This window comes from Tachypleus tridentatus, chromosome 10, assembly GCF_004210375.1.
Source record: "Tachypleus tridentatus isolate NWPU-2018 chromosome 10, ASM421037v1, whole genome shotgun sequence".
In the NCBI taxonomy this organism is placed as follows: domain Eukaryota; kingdom Metazoa; phylum Arthropoda; class Merostomata; order Xiphosura; family Limulidae; genus Tachypleus; species Tachypleus tridentatus.
Window position 1 is genome coordinate 156,322,339 of NC_134834.1, and position 15,274 is coordinate 156,337,612.

General features: G+C 34.0%; 1 protein-coding gene across 6 annotated transcripts in view; it reads left to right on the forward strand.

Annotated features, from left to right (window-relative positions):
* The window catches only part of LOC143230707 (glucose transporter type 1-like), a 320,532-nt gene that overhangs the window by 219,031 nt on the left and 86,227 nt on the right, over window positions 1-15,274 (forward strand). For 2 of the 6 annotated variants that reach the window (XM_076464720.1, XM_076464725.1), the window contains one exon: window positions 2,151-2,299. The exons of the other annotated variants lie outside the window; for them this stretch is intronic. The gene's annotated coding sequence lies outside the window, so the exon portion shown is untranslated. The remainder of the gene's footprint in view (window positions 1-2,150; window positions 2,300-15,274) is intronic. 6 annotated transcript variants of the gene reach the window in all.

Here is a 15,274-nt window from a genome sequence, read left to right on the forward strand (position 1 = left end):
AAAAGTCTTTGTAAAGTTTCAGTTTCCTTCCTAATAAAACAAGTTAAATTATCTAAATATATCATAAAATTAAAAGTGGCGTGTTCGTGCTTTCTTTAACTGCTCCAGCGAGGATATTGTTTCATTCCATCCGTGCACGTGTATGTGAACAATATAACTCTAAAATGTTTCATCTGATTTTGCTCACATTTTATATAAAGGTTTTATAACCCCATCCCAAGAATCAAGTGAGTAAAATTTGGTGAATAAAGCACAAGAGTCAAGATTATTTTAGATTTCTTGTTCTAAAAGTTGCACTCTATCATTAGTCCCCCCTTATGGGTAAGGAGTAAGTTCCGAACTTATAATGCTAAACTTATGATTCGACTCACCGTGTTGGCCAGAGCCCATTGTGTAGCTCACCACAAATGTCGAAAGCCAACTTCTAGCCTTATACTTCCTTTGTGTCACTGGGTGGGGATACGTAAGAAGAAACTATAGAAAAAGAGTGAGATTAAATAAGAAACTTCATAATTCGAGTGCGCAGGTTACTGGATTCATTGTTATGTAACTTATCACTTTTTACTTCGAGTGCGCAGGTTACTGGATTTATTGTTATGTAACTTATCACTTTTTAATTCGAGTGCGCAGGTTACTGGATTTATTGTTATGTAACTTATCACTTTTTAATTCGAGTGCGCAGGTTACTGGATTTATTGTTATGTAACTTATCACTTTTTAATCATTTTCTTATAACTTCCTAGTTGTTGTTTGTAATTAAGCACAAAGCTACACAAAGGGCTAGCTGAGCTCTGCCCGCCACGGTTATCGAAACCCGGTTTTAGCGTTTTACGTTCGCAGACATACCGTTGAGCCATTGGAGAGCGACTTCTCAGAAAAATTCATACAAAAATAATCTAAGGTTTTATTGTTTAGATGCGATGTTTTTCTTCAAATTTGTTTCTTTTTGTGTTTTCTTGGGATAGAAAAGAAAGACATCTGTTTTTAAAATGTCAGAAATCTTATCAAAATTGCTATTTAATTATAAAATAGATTTATCAATTACATAAATAGCAAAAGAAAACTTTTAATGTTACTTACGTAAAATTAGGATTTGTACTGAAATCTGTCTAAACTCTATGTTTATTTTCACATGTTATACGAAAGTAAATGAATTAGCGTGGAAACGTTTCATACGGTTACAGCGTTCTTAGAGACAGTTTTTAGATTAACTTGATACATTGACATTTATTCCTTCTACAAACGTGTAGAAGAATAATCACAGAATACAAATGATAATTTGTGATACCTTTAATAACAGAGTAATGACACTTTTAACGTTTTAATGTAGAATAAGAATTTGCACGAACTTTTTCTTTCCTTTCTTTGGCGGGTTTAAATTATCATAAGATTAATATAATATCTTTCTGTTCGTAGATATATCTAATTTTACATATTACTTACATGACTTGCACTCACAAAGCATTCAGAACTAATAAGTCGTATATACAATAAAACTGTAAAACTCATATTAAATGATCACGCGTTCCTATTATTAACAAATGTTTAATTTTCGTTTTTTTTCAATCAAGAAATAGAAATTTTCTTTACCGCGTTCCTGGTTTCCTTTCTTCAATATATGAGGGAAATAACTAGAACTGTGTTTTATCAATAATTGTTGCGTGACTAAATTCTGTTGTTTCGAAACGAAGCGTGAACAGTTTATTGTTTGAAACTCCTCTTCTCCATGTTGTTCCGAAATCCCTTTAAGATATAGTTTACCAATGTGAGTGCTTTCAATCAAGTGTGCTAGCCTTTCGTGTGAAATTCGCCGAAAACGTAATTTCCTCAAACAACAGATTTGAAGGAGGTAAGGGTGCAGTGTTTGATACTTACAACTATTTAAAATTGTACTTATTATTCTAGTTTGTTTCTTTACAACACAGTATCATATAAAAGAGAAAATATCACTAACTTTGAAGTATGCATGTTCTATATTCTCTATCGATTATTTTCTACCAAAGTGAAAATTAACCAAAGAGTCTTCGCATGTGCGTCAGAGACAGAGGGTGAACAGTATGAATGATAGATTATACATAGTCTATACTTATACTAGACAAACCTTGCTGAAGGGTCAGTAGGTCAATTAGTAATTAATTGATTAATTCCAGGGTCTTTAATCGTATTAGGCGGAATCACCTTGAAAGGGTTTCTTGGACGATCAATGTTGAATATGGAATCCTTACCTACACTTATCACAGTCACGGGGACACACAACAAAATATTGTTTAAACTTCTCACTTTATTCAAGACCTTAAAGGTAAGAGTTAAGTAAATGTGCTTAACCCATTAATTTCAGATTTATTCCTTTTTAGGTGAAAATGTGAAATATCAGTAAATTTCGTTAATCATAATATGCAAGTTAATCATAACTGCAAGTGAGAATTGTTCTAAACTTAATGGTAATTATCTCATATATATATCCCTATAAATTATTCATGTATGTTGTAGTTCCAACTCTCAAATGTATCGAAAATAAACCGTTAGACTTAAGTATTTAGTTTTTAAAATCAATGTGAACTAGTTAGCTAGATTAAATTTGCATGTTCGAAAATACAGTTTATTAAATTATCAGTGGTATAAATTATTTCAGTTTTTAAGAATGAAATCAGTTTTAGTTTGCTTATTTATTTGTTAAATTCCGCACTCGAGGACAATCTGTGTTTTCCTTTACTAATTTTGAAATGATAGACTAGAGGGAAGACAGCTAGTCAGCACCATTCACTGTCAACTCTTGGGCTTCTCTTTATCAACGAATAGTAGGGTCGACCATCTCATTATAACTCCCCACGGCTGAAAAGGCGAACATGTTCGGTGAAAGAATCGAATTCACGACACGCGAGCTGCGAATCAAGTATCTTAACCATCCAGCCATGTTAGGCCTAGTTAAGACCTGTGTCTGAATTATAGCCATTAATCGGCATCGTTTCACCAATTTCAATGTTGCAATGTATCAATACATCTCTTTCAATGTGCTGGTGATTAGGGCGTTCGAACCGCAATTTGGAGGTCGTAGGATCGAAAACCGACTTCACACATTTTCACACGTTATAAAGTATTTTTCAAGTCCACTGTTTGTTGGAAAAAGTATGCCTTAAGAGTTTGCGGCGAGTCTGCCAACCAGCTTCCTTCCTTCTAAGCGGAAGTTCAAAATTAGAGATGGTCGTAGATAGCTTTAATATTGTTTCCCTAAACAAAACAAACATACAAACTGTCTTTCTTATACGGAAGACCTGGCATGACCTAGCGCGTTAAGGCATGCGCTTCGTAATCTGAGGGCCGCGAGTTCGCGCCCGGGTCGCGCCAAACATGCTCGCCCTCCCAGCCGTGGGGGCGTTATAATGTGACGGTCAATCCCACTATTCGTTGGTAAAAGAGTAGCCCAAGAGTTGGCGGTGGGTGGTGATGACTAGCTGCCTTCCCTCTAGTCTTACACTGCTAAATTAGGGACAGATAGCCCTCGAGTAGCTTTGTGCGAAATTTCAAAACAAACATTTCTTGTACGATTTAGTTTAAATCACCCTGAACATTATGCCTGGCAATTTTCTATCCCCCAGCGAACTTATGAATTATTTGTTCTAGTGGTAACTAAAGTAATTCTCAACAAGTTTTTCCGCTGCCGTAAAACGACTGGAAACAACAAGAGAGGTTCTTTAGATTTATCAACCTTACCCACCCAGACAACATATTCCAGTAGATGTACTGCTTATACCATATGTGTTACAACATATCTGTCAATTTGTATTTTAATGTGTATGTTATAAAGTGCTTCTTTTAATGATAGAAGAGGTACATTGTAGTTAACTGGAACTACCTTAGCAATGTTGTTCGTAGTTATTCGGCGTTCTAGAATGTAGGAAGTTGTACCATTTCGCCATGTTTTATCCAGAGAACATGCACTGACTTACCTCTTTCTTTCTTCAAAATGTTGGGAAGCGTGACATTGTGTTACAGACAGTAAAGTAAATAAAGTTTTGGTGTCATATAATTAACAGCAAACGTGATATAGGCTTCTTATATATGAATTTGTTTTGCGCCCTTTCAGATAATGGATTTAAATATGACAATTTCTGTACATAAAAACAACATCTGACTAATTGTGGTTATAAAGATGAAATTATAATTATTTTAAAGTCATGTTGTGCTGGTATATTAAGAGAAACAATTACAAAAAAACCGACGATTTTGGTACAATAGTATGCGAAATTATTTAATATAACTTACAGCCAACCAGTTTCGATAAACTGTTATCCTTATCACTGTAGAATTTTGCCCTAATCATGATAACCCATTTACCGAAACTACTTGACTATAAGATATGGTAGGTTAAGGCATTCGACTCGCAATCCGAGGGTCGGGTTCGAATCCCCGTCGTACCCAACATGCTCGCCCTTTTAGCCGTGGAGGCATTATAATGTGACGATCAATCCCACTATTCGTTGGTAAAAGCGTAGCTCAAGAGTTGGCGGTGGGTGGTGATGACTAGCTGCCTTCCCTCTACTCTTACACTGCAAAATTAGGGACGGCTAGCACAGATAGTTTTGCACAAAATTCAAAAACCAACCAACTAATTTTGCTTATTATTTTGCCAAAAACACTTTTTTTTTGTAGTTGTTACCCTTAAAGAAGAAGCTATACACGATACAAATAATGAAAAACTACATGTTCCTAGGTCACTAAGCAACAAACATTGATAGAGGGCGTCATTGTCATTGAGTGTATAAACTTGCTCTGTATGGATAATATTACAACCTGCACGTTCGAACATTTAAATATCAAGCAGGCTAAATGTTTATTAATGAAACCAGCTTTATAGCTACAAAACATATATATGATGTTAATTATCTTCAAATTAGCTACAATATTTTTGACAGACAACGAATTTTCAATTCACAATTTTGAATACAAATATCTCGAAATCATTGTCTATACTAGCCTAGCGTTGTGGTTAAGGCGACTCGCAATCTGTAGATCGTGTGCTCAAATCCTCGGTATCGAACATGCTTACGATAATATGACGGCCAAACCCACTGTTCGTTAGTAAAAGAGTAGACGACGGGTGATGTTGACTAGCTACGTTCTATCTAGTCTATTACAGTTAAATTAGGGACATCTAGCGCAGATAGCTCGCGTGCACTTTCGTACGAAATTCAAAACAACCAAGTACGAAGAGTGTATAACAGTAATATCTATATGAAATTATTTATTTATTACTTTCTTAATTACAACACAAACATAAACAAATATTTAATGGTACAACACATTTGCCTTTGTGATTCTAACTCTTTTACCAACGAATAGTGGGATTGATCAAAATTGATCAAAAACGTTAGAGACACATTGAAGAACAAATACATGATCGTCTACTTTTTAAAAATTTTAAACTCGGTGAAAAAGATTAAGTTTATCATATAATTGTTACGCATTATTATATTAATCTTCTTATTATGGCATTAAGTTGATCAGTTATTTTTTATGCATTATAGAAACATTAACTAGATCTACTTATTATTGCATTATATACACACTGAAGAATATTAATTTGAAAAACTTATTTTTGTCCATTAAAAACACCTTAATTTTATCTTCTATTTATCCATGCATCAGAGAGACATGGATGAACATTAGGTTGATCAAATAATTTTTAGGCATTATTGATTCACTAATGAACGTTAACTTGATCTTTTACTTTTTACACATTTGAAATTCACTCAGGAACATTAAATGAACTACCTTTTTACGCGCTTTCTATACACTGATGAACAATAATTTAAACTTCGATGTTTTTACGCATAGAGACGCTCCAGTGAATATTATTTTCATCTTCTATATTCTAACAATTTGAAATTCACTAATGAGCATTAACTGCATCTACTACGTTTGCGCATTAAAGACACACTAATGAAAGTTAATTTGACATTCTACTCATTAACGCATTGGAGATGCACTGATGAACAATAAATTGACCAAATATTCTACGCATTAGAGACACACTCATTAATAATACTTCTGTATTCCATGTTTCACACATTTTAAACTCAATGACGAATATTATATTGATTAACTACTTTTACACATCACAGTAACACTGATAAACATTAAGTTCGTAAATAGCGCTGTCACGCATTAGAAACACACTAATCAATATTTAACTTTATCTTCTACTTATGACCACATTGGAGATACACTAATGAACATTAACTTTATCTTCTACTTGTGAACACATTAGAAACACACTAATCAATATTTAACTTTATCTTCTACTTATGAACACATTAGAGATACAATGGTGAACATAAATGATAAAATAATTCTCACACATCAGAGACAGACCAACACACATTAACTTGACCATTTATTTATTAATACATTAGATATACACTGACGAACAATTACACGTTTGAAACTCACTGAGAAGCTTTATTTTCATCTATTCAGTCTTCCACCTACCACAATACTGGTACAATTGATGGATTCACATCTACAGAACAAACACTTGGTTTTCTCAACCACGTTAACTCTATACACCCTAACATTAAGTTCACCTGTGAACAAGAAAGAAAACAAACCAAATAGCATTTCTTAACCTCAAGATACTATAACTGATATACAATTCAAAACATAAATCCAAAGAAATATCACCCATACTGGATTATACATTCCCTGGGACTCAGCACAGGAAAAAAGAAACCAAATAAACACAGCCACAAAACTATGTTCATCCGACAAAATTAACAATGTAATCAACAAAATAAAACATCACTTCATCAACATCAACAAATTCCCTCAAATACCGTGAAAAGTTATACGCACACACTTAGACCAACAACAAACAAACAACAATAAATCTCAAGATACTATAAACTAAAAACATTATACTGTTGCATACTATGTGTTCCTGACATCAGCGAAAAAAAGCCAACATTTGGAAAAAACCAGGTACAAAACTAAAGTAAACACTACACTGACAAACACAACACCAAATAATTTGTAAAATAACAGTGCAACAACTACCACAACTTCTATATTGGAGAAACAAGCAGAAAAATGGATTCAACAAGATTCAAAGAACACAAAAAACACCTTCATGTTTTTTAACACTGCAAATCAAATAAACAACATAATCATAGAAAACACCCAGATATTAAGTAAGGAAACAAATATAAACAAACGCAAGATCAAAGAAGCGCTACTTAAACAGCAACTAAAACCAAAATTAAACCAATATAAAGGAACACCTTTATATCTATACTAATTAATAACCTAACATCCATCTGCAACGCCCCCTACAATCCAGTACCAGTTTATACTTTCATCCCTAAAACACGTATCCGGCAACGGTCAGTGGCAAACTTTTTTTTTTTAACACGAAGATCACCTAGGTCAATAAGTGTTAATACCCATATCAGCCGTTCTGAAATACATTATTATTTGTATCAGCTACTTTCAACGTATTAGATACACACAACTTAATCTTCTACATCTGCGTATTACATACACACAACTTGATATTCTACACATACGTATTACAGACACACAGCTTGATTTCTACATAGACATATTACAGACACACAATATGACCTTCTAACTCAAATATTACAAACATAGAACTTGATTTTCTACATCTACGTATTACACACACTTATCTTCATCTTCTACATCTAGGTATTAGAGATATAGAACTTGTTCTTCCATATCAATTTATTAGAAACACACAACTTGATCTTCCACATCTACGTATTAGAAACACACAACTTGATATTCCACATCAAGTTATTAGAAACACACAACTTGATATTCCACATCAAATTATTAGAAACACACAACTTGATCTTCCATATCTACGTATTAGAAACACACAACTTGATATTCCACATCAAGTTATTAGAAACACACAACTTGATATTCCACATCTACGTATTAGAAACACACAACTTGATCTTCCACATCTACGTATTACAAACAAAGAACTTGATCTTCATTATCAACTTATTAGAAACACACAACTCGGTCTTCTACATCTACGTATTATAGATACACAACTTGATTTTTTACATCTACGTATTACAAACACACAACGTTGTCTTCTACATCTACGTATTACAAACACACAACGTTGTCTTCTACATCTACGTATTACAAACACAAAACTTGATCTTCATTATCAACTTATTAGAAACACACAATTCGGTCTTCTAACTCAACGTATTAGAGACACAGAACTTGATCTTCTACATCTACGTATTACAAACACACAACGTTGTCTTCTACATCTACGTATTACAAACACAAAACGTTGTCTTCTACATCTACGTATTATAGATACACAACCTGATCTTCTACATTACGTATTACAAACACAAAACTTGATCTTGTAAGTCAACGTATTACAAACGCACATCTTAATCTTCTACATTTATTCAAAACTATTTGGGGAACGTTGATTTGATATACATTTTAAACGTGTTACAAACACATAACTCAATATTATCTTTTCTTTACACATTTGAAACTCACTAACGAGTATTATTTTTCACGTACTTTTACAAATAGCGCACTCTTAACATTAACTTGTCCTTCTACTTATTAACGGTTTAGAAATACACCGATGAACATTAAATGGACCAACAACTATTTATACATTAGAGATACATAGTTGAACATTTGCTTGATCTTCTATCTTTTATATATCTAAAACTCTCTGAGGAACATGAATTTGACAAACTTCATTTTATGCATTAGAGATAGATAATTGAATTTTAACTTGACTCTCTCCGGTTTACACATGCGAAACTCATTAACGAGCTTTATGTTCATCACTACATTTTACGGATAAGAGGCACACTAATAAACATTAACATAACCTTCTGCTTATTATTGGATTGGAGATACAATGATGAATGTTAAATGGATCTTTACTGTTTACACGAAGGAAATACACTCATGAACATGAAGCTGATTAACTACTTTTTACGTATTAAAGACACACTGATCAACGTTAACTTGATTTACTTACTGATGAATTAGAGATGTACTGATGAACATTAAGTTGATCGATTTTTTTGTGTGGATTAGAGTAAGATTAAAGAACGTTAACCAGACCTTCTACTACTAACGAGTGGGTGGGTTACTGATAAACTTTAAACTGGGTAACTACTATTTAACGCGTTAGAAACACACTAATGAACATTACCTTCTACTTCATTATCGAATAGAATAGGAGATACACTGATGAGCATTAAGTTGATGAATTACTTTTACGCAATATAGAAACTAATATTAACTTAATCTCGTATTTATTATTGTCTTGATGTATACTGAGGATCATTAAATTGATCAACTAATTTTATTGCACATTAGAAACACACTAAGGAACATTAAATAGACATTTTACTTTATGATTGTGTTGGAGATATACTGATTGACATTGATTTCATGAACTACTTTTCTTGCCACTCATTTTTACACAGTTTAACAGCCTTCATATGTAATGAATTGTGTTCCACTCACACTCAAAAATATACAAACATGTTTTGAAATATAAATTCTCTGGCATCTTTTGTAATTGTGTAGCTTTGTTTTTAACAACAAATAAACAAAAGCTAGTTGTTTTAATTTAGAACACTAATATTAAACGAAAACACAGAAGATTGATTACTAACTGATTCAGAACAATATTCGAGAAAAAAAGGTAACTGCGGCTGGTATAGCGGTAAGTCTACGGATTTACAACGCTAAAATCAGGAGTTTCATTCCCCTGGATGGACTCAGATGATAGCCAGATGTCGCTTTGGTATAAGAAAACGCACACACACATACTCGAGAAAAACGAAATTCCATATTTTATTTTTCTTACTTAGGAAGATGAACAATTTTAGTTTACCTAGATTTTCAAATACACGTACTTGGCGCGCGTGTAGAAACTATCTTTAGCATATCTGTACTCTCCCATGGAAAATGTTCAGGTTTAGAAATACCTGGAGGATACGTCTCCCACATTGATGTTTTGGGTCACCAAATGTGGTGAGTAATGCAGGTATTTGTTTTTTTTGTTTTTGAATTTCGCACAAAGATACTCGAGGGCTACCTGTGCTGGCCGTTCCTAATTTAGCAGTGTAAGACTAGAGGGAAGGCAGCTAGTCATCACCACCCACCGCCAACTCTTGGGCTACATTACTTCAAACGTTGTCTTATGTTATAGAGAACTTACTAAAAAAATCACCTTGTTTTAAGTTGATTTCAGTCTTTCTTATTAAACTCAGTAAGTTGTGTTACATTTCTTTCCGTTTCTCTAGTTATTTTGGTTGTTAATCTTATCACAGTTTCTCAGAAAGGATGAAGTAATCAACATAATGCCAGAAATATTGTCTCAAAACAGAATCAGAGCAAATGAAATCCATGAAATACTTTGCCCTCACTCACAATCAGAAAGAACTCTTGTACTGGGATTTGGATAATAAGTTTAATATGACCTTAACGTGTAGACACTAGGATGTTAAAACTACTTTGTTTAAATTGTGTAATCTCAGACCATAAACTCCTCGGAGTTAAGAAGGTTTGTTTTTTGAATTTTGCGCAAAGCTACAAGAGGGCTTTCTGCGCTAGCCGTCCCTAATATAGTAGTGTAAGACTAGAGTGAAAGCAGCTAGTCATCACAACCCACCGCCAACTCTTGGGCTACTCTTTTACCAAAGAATAGTGGGATTGACTGTCACATTATAACGCCCCCACAGCTGATAGGACGAGCATGTTTGGAGTCGAACGCCTTAACCCAATGGTCTATGCCGGGCCACCCTCGACGTTAAGAAGGTAACAGTTTGTTGAAGTTCGATGATTCTGAGAATTTAGAGTAATCTAACATTTAAGTTTTTAATACTGGTATACCATATTTGGTTTTGTACATTTGCTGATGGTTCTGAATTTCAGTAAATGTTAAAGATTTTGAGCTTAAAATCATAAATTAGACAAAATGTATTTACATTTGTTACACTAATCTCACTAATTTGCAATGCTTTTAGTTGAGTAATATTTAAATGTTGGACTTGAATTATTAGAAGAACAGAAGCAGGAATAATATCTTCTTAATGAAAAATTACATTAGTAGCTAAAAAGTTAATAATTATTTGATTCGTTCTATTGAAATGTACAAAGAATGTAATTGTATTACAGTGGAAATTTACATACTGATCAATAAAAATGGTTCTAGAATGTTTCCCACTAGAGGGAGTCGATCGAAAATGTTCAGATAAAATTTGGTTGATTCGATCAACAACAACAAAAAAATCTTTCTTAGCATTTTACTGTATAGTGTTTGGTTCCACAAGACATTGGTGACGAGCGTTGCAACTCTTCGGTTTTCTTGTCATTGAAAACTATTTTACCCCAATTTTGTTTGGAATCATAACAAGGGAGAAAAACCAGATTGTTGTAATAAGAATAAGTTCGAAAGTACGTTGATTGGTAGAACAATTTATTGTATGTGTAAATGTGTCCCATCAGCTGTACCAAAGCTTAAAATATTCTGTACTCTTTGCATGCACTATAATAGTGATTGTCATATTCAACAATTCAATTATAGTAGTCCAAGAGTTGGTATTTGGTGTTGTTAGATAGGCACCTACCTTCTTGTCTCTTAGAATTAGGGACGCCTGATACAGCTTCGCACAAATATCTAAAACAAACAAACTTATTCAGCCAAAAATCTAGTCTTGGAAAAAAAAGAAGCAGAATCGGTAGAAGAATAGTGTTAATCAAAATGATTCTTCAAAAGTGGGAAGATCTTAACACGTTAATTGCAGCTCAAACTACTTGAGAGTAAAGTTTTGTGAAGTGTGAGGATGATCTGGGGACACTGTTTGTCTCATTGAAAAACCAAATGGCCGAGAAATGCGTAAACAAATAATAATAAGAGCTAATTAACCAAATATAACATGAAGTAGCTCAAAAAAAAAGGCTAATACGCTAGGCATAACTTAAACTAGCTAATAGAAATAGCTAACTGGTCAGGTGCAATATGAAATGGATAGCAGAAAATAATAACTGTTCAGGCATTATATAAAATGGCTAGCAGAAAAACTAAATGACCAGGCAGTACATTATCTATCTAACAGGAAGAACTATCTGACTAGGCACTACATGACCTGGCTGATGGGAAGATAACACATGAACTCGCTATTAGGAAGAAATAACTTCTTAGACACTACAAGAAATGGCTAGCACTAAGGTCTAATAGGTCAGGCACTACATGGACTACTAGCAGAAAGAAATGACTGGCCAAATGCGACATGAAATGTCTAGTTGGAAGTAGGAACTGGTCAGGCATACATAAACTGGCTAACAGGAAGATCTAACAGGCCAGATATTACATGAACTATCTAGCAGTAAAAATTAACTGACCAGAAACTACTTGAACTGGCTAACAGGAATAACTAACTGGTTAGCAGAAAGAATTATCGACTAAGCAGTACACGGCCTGACTGGCGGAAACAGCTAATTGACCAGACAACACATGAACTCGCTAGCAAGAAGAACTAGCTGACCAGGCACTACATAAACTCATTAGCAGGAATATCTAACATGTCAGGCAGTACATGAACTGGCTAGCAAGAGAAAATAGCTAGCCACGCAGTATATGAATAGGCTAACGGATAGAATTAATTGGCCAGGCATACATAAACTGGCCAGAAGGAAATGTTAACTAGCTAGACATAAACTAACTGACCAGCTACTGAATGAACTGGTTAGGGGGAAGAACTAACTGACTACGTGAACTATATACCAGGAAGAACTATCTGGCCTGGTGTTAAATGAACCGACTGAAAGGGAGAACTAGATAGCTGGAAATTACATGGACTACCTAACAGGAAAAGTTAGTTGGTTAGGCAATACTTGAACTACTTAACAGGACAAATTAACTGACTAACTTATACATGAATCAACAAACAAGAAGAACAAAACATTTGACCAGGTACTACCTAAGCGAGACAACAAAACAGCCATCTAGCAAAGCAATATATCAACCAGCTAATATGAAGAATAAGCTGATGAGGCAATACATGAATTGGTTAATAGCGCATAATAATTGTTTGGCCAATATATGAACTAGCTAATTGGGCAATACATGAACTAGCTGATAGCAAGAACTAGCTAATTGGGCAATACATGAACTAGCTGATAGCAAGAACTAGCTAATTGGGCAATACATGAACAAGTTAAGGAAAAGAACTAGTTAATATGACAATACGTAAACTAATTGACAGCAAGAACTAGTTTTTGTCATATACGAACTAGCTGACGACAAAAGCTAGCTTACTGGGCATATATGAACTAGCTAACAGCAAGAACTAGATTACTGGGTAATGGTTTGTTTTTCTTATAGCAAAGCCACATCGGGCTATCTGCTGAGCCCACCGAGGGGAGTCGACTCCCTGATTTTAGCGTTGTAACTCCATAGACGTACCGCTGTACTGGCAGGGGGCCTGGGTAATGGAAGAATTAAGTTACTAGTCTGTGCATTAACTTAGCAACCATCAAAAACTATGTTACTAGGTAATACATGAACCAGCTAACATTAACTGCTAGCTTACGAATGTACGAATTAAGATATTGAATAATTTTGACATTTCATTGACATTTTTATGTCTTATAATATTTATGCTGGCAAGTTTCGATTATTGTTGACATACGTTTAAGTGTAAAAGTTTAGGTTAGCTTTTATAAGCAATGAACTAACTGGTGAACATTAAGTTACTGCGATACTTATTTCTCACAAAGTAATTGTGGCGGCGGATGCTGCTGACTTTTAGTCCTCTCTCTGGTCTTTAGTTCAAACTTAGGATTATTAGTATGTTGAATTTCGCACAAAGCTACACGAGGATAATCTGCTCTATCTCTCCGTAATTTCGAAATGAAGATAATTTAGATATATATTATTTATTTATAAAAAAAGATTGAATCGAAATTAATTAGTTTTATTGGAGGACTTAGTTTGTGTTAATATTTTAGTGTTACATAAGGGCCTGGTGTGGGCTCTGGTAGCTGTATTAAACACCTGTTTCTTGTATTCATCACATTCGTCAGGAGTGGTAGGGTAGACTGCGCTACTCGTGCTGTTGCTGTCAGACAATAGTGTTTTGTCAGCGTTACGTTCGTAGTAAACATTGTTTCTCTCACCCAAAGTCAATATAGATTTAACTTTCCCTAGTTTCAGCTCATCTGGTTATTAATTAGTATGAAGGCTTCTGAGATGCGCTTTTATCTATAAATACCAGAATATCTGTCCATATTAAAACTGAAAAGACGAAGAAGGGTTGTTGTTGTTGTTTTTTGTATTAAGCACAAAGCTACAAATGGGCTATCTGTGCTCTGCCCACCACGGGTATTGAAACCCGGACTTTAGCGTTGTGAGTCCGCAGACATCCCGCTGGGAGGCCGAAGAAGGGGTGCACCATTCTTGTAAATGACTAATTTCCTTTTCTTTTTTTATCCACCTGTAATCACGAAATCTTAAGCCTTCGAAGTTATTATTTTGTTTATGTTTCCTCATCTGTGGATATTTTTAGTCTTATTATACGACTTTTATGATAACCTTATTAACGATACCTTTCTGTCTTCTTTTATGAAGTTTATTTTGTCATTTTTGTCCTGTAATACAATGTAATACACTGCTTTACTTGTCTTATCCGTGTTCGTTATCCCCCATACTGCTAAAAACTTAAACATCACATATCTCACGAAAACTACCCAATTTTTTTTTACACTCTAAATATTATATACCTCGTATAGATTTTGCACTGCGTCTTAAAGTCAGATAAAATACAATTTCTTATTGGATTATTCGTTTTTGCTTTATCCGATTTGTGGATAATAATATTATATGGCATGTCATTCCTTTCATTATCAGCACTGACTGAAATTACTTTAAGAAATGTGAACAGTGTTTTCAAACCTTTGGGTACTACTGAGGACGTATATTTGTATCAATAATAAATTAATTCATGAGCAACACGGCAATTTTTTCGTTAATATAATAAGTGTATCCCTTCAGTTTATTTTTATTTGAAAAGTTGTGAAATATTAGAGTATCTTTAAAACTGTGGCTTAATGAATATTATTTTTCAGAAGGCTTATAAAGCAAAGAAATAAAAACCTTTTTTTATCTTACGTCAGGACGGAATCCAAAATAAGTTCAATGAAATTTCAAGCACCATTCTACCGTTTCTAAGAAACATTAGAA